At 52.6% G+C, this 2,766-nt stretch overlaps 1 pseudogene; it reads left to right on the top strand.

Moving 5' to 3' along the window:
- The first annotated feature begins 1,011 nt into the window (after positions 1 to 1,011).
- Positions 1,012 to 2,559, top strand: LOC102027558 (annotated as a pseudogene).
- Positions 2,560 to 2,766: the final 207 nt, after the last annotated feature.

Raw genomic sequence — 2,766 nt, 5'->3', positions numbered from 1 at the left:
GTAAAAGCAAAAGGATGTAAAAGATACAGCAACTGATAATATCAGGCAAAATCAGACTTTAAACCAAAGAGTGTGCAAGAAACGAGGCAGGCTGTTATACTGTCACATCATAAGGGCACACAGCTGCCAGGAGGTCAAAGAAGAGATCATCGAAAAAGCCAAATATCTTGAGATAGATGACAGTGCAATGTGCCAAAATTCATGGGATGCAGCACAAGGATACAAAGAGGGAAGCTTGGAGTTGTGAGCACTACCTTTAAAGGGAAGGCTTCCCCAGCAGCCGAAGGAGGGAGAGAAGGAGGGTCCCCACAAGTTCGAGGCCAGCCTGTACTACACAGCGAGACCCTGTCTCCAACAAACAAAAAACAAACCACTAATGCAGAGATGAATCACTGTGCAAGACTGAATCATGATGAAATAAACTTTATTACCAGTAAAGTGACCAAATTATTACTCCAACAAGGGTCAAGGACAAATGTGCTCACTAGAGAAATGGAATAACATATTAAAGAATGATCACCAGTGTTCTTCAAACTCTTCCACAAAACTGAGATATTTCCAGACTCATTCTACAGGGCCAGCCTTTCTTTCTTACCCAGACTGAAGAAACTACAAGACTGTCCTTTCCACTCACAATGGGTTGTATTTTTCTTCTTTAGACACTGCAATTTATTTAGAGGCCAAATTTTATGACTTTTACATTGTCCGGTGCTGGACTTAAAGAAAATTCCTGAAGTATCTTGAGCTTTGTCCTGCAACCAGTTAAGTAACTTTGAACCATTCAATCTTCTCAATCTTCCTCGTAAGCTTTGTCGGTTGAGACCAAAGCAGTTGTTAGCCGATGCTAGTTTGGCGTCTGTAAATGGCAACGCTGTCGTTACTTGTTACTGTTTATGTCCAGTGTCCCCCAAAGCCTCATGTGCTGTCACGCGCTTCGGGGAGGGGACTGCGCCACAGGACACGGTGCGGGTCAGAGGATCAGTGCTCCAGTGAGTTTGGAGCTGCGTGTGATTGGAGGGGGCAGCCTGGCTGGGGACTGCGTCGCCGGGGCCGTGGCCTGCAGTTCCCTCCCTCCCGCCCCCTTGTCCCCCTCTCTGCTCCGTCTGCCCCGCCCTGGGCTGCTTCTCCTCTGCGCGCGGCCCTTTCTTGGAGCCAGCCCGCTGCAAACTGAACTGTGAGGCAGCTCTTCTGCTTCCCGGAGCAGCCACCGCTCCTGGTGCTAAGAAGCATCCGAAGCGGGTATTGGCGCCAAAGCGTTGGATGCTGGATAAAATGACAGGTGCGTTTGTACCTCGTCCACGCACCGGTCCCCACGAGCTGAGAGAATGTCTGCCGCTCATCCTCCTCCTAAGGAAAGGACTTAAGTGGCCCTGACTGGCCATGAAGTAAAGATTTCATACAGCTCTTCGCTAAGATTGATGGCAAAGTCTGAACTGATACATCTGAACTGATACAACCTACCCCGCTGGCTTTATGGATGTTATCAGCATTGACAAGACGGATGAGAATTTCCGTGTGACACCAAGGGTCGCTTTGCTGTTCGCCGCATTGCACCTGCGGGGCCAAGCATAAATTGTGCGAAGTAAGGAAGGTCTCTGTGGCATGAAGGGATCCCACCTCTGGGGACTCGGTGCTCACACCGGTCGCTCCCCTGACGCCCTCGTCACGGTGGACCACACCGCCCAGGTTGCTTGGGACACTGGCACCAGGACTGATTTTATGCAGTTTGACACTGGTGACGGGTGTATGGCGGCTGGAGGTGCCAACCTGGGAAGGATTGGTGTGATCGCCAGCACGGAGAGACAGCCTGGCTCTTTGATGTGGGCCGTGAGAAAGATGCCAAGGACAAGAGCTTTGCCACCCGGCTCTCCAGCATTTTTGTTATTGGCAAGGGCAACAGACCATGGATTTCTCTTCCCGGGGAAGCGAATCCGCCTCACCACTGCAGAGGGCAGGGCGGAAGGCAGACCGCAGAGCATGGGGGAGATGGTCTCTGGGTGACAGGAGGGGAGCCATCTGCACTCAGTAACACGGCGTGATGACACGCACACAAGCAGCAGGAAACAGCTGAGCCAAAATAAACTGTCCTCAAGAGTGGGGTGTCGGGTACTGAGCCCCAGGGCCCAGAGAGTAACCCGGACAGGACTTCCGCCCCGTGTCCCTCGGGTGTGGCACCCTGTTACTCTGGCAAGGGGCAGCACAAACCATTCCTGACCCGGTGTGGCCTCCAGGGGTGCTCCACTCAGTCCCCCTGGTGGCACGGTCGCTGGCCTCAGAAGGCTTCCGCACGGGACATCTGATCAGCGTACAGCTGGAGATCCGAGGGGAGCCCTCCGCGCTCCGCAGAGCTGCTCTCCGTGTGTCCTTTCGTCTCCAGGACTGAAAGTTCTAACCATCTTCCCCTTGACCGTGTCAGTTTCAACTCAGGGAACCCCCGGGACCCGCCGGCCACCCCTCGGGCCCTTGCTGAATAGTAAGCTGAGACAAGGCTGGGGCTCAGCCCCTATGCTCTCCTTCTCCAGGGAACTGTCCTGAGCTTCCTGTTGTTCAGTGTGTGGAAACCAGGGTTGCGTATGTGTGGTTCGGTTTCTCGGTTACTGTGGGCGGGCAAATCCAATTCCTGTCATGGCCGGAAGCAGAAACCACTTAATGCTTTTTGATCCTACTCAGTGACCTTATTCAGGCTGACAGATCTATAATTAGAGCGTGCACTGGGGCAATTACCCATCATGCATCATGACATTTTGGGTTTGGTTTTTGGTGCTT

The sequence above is a fragment of the Chinchilla lanigera genome, unplaced genomic scaffold (assembly GCF_000276665.1).
Source record: "Chinchilla lanigera isolate Chin_1 unplaced genomic scaffold, ChiLan1.0 scaffold00028, whole genome shotgun sequence".
Lineage (NCBI taxonomy): Eukaryota > Metazoa > Chordata > Mammalia > Rodentia > Chinchillidae > Chinchilla > Chinchilla lanigera.
Note: the sequence above shows the minus strand (reverse complement) of the source record. Positions and strands in the feature narration are given on the sequence as shown.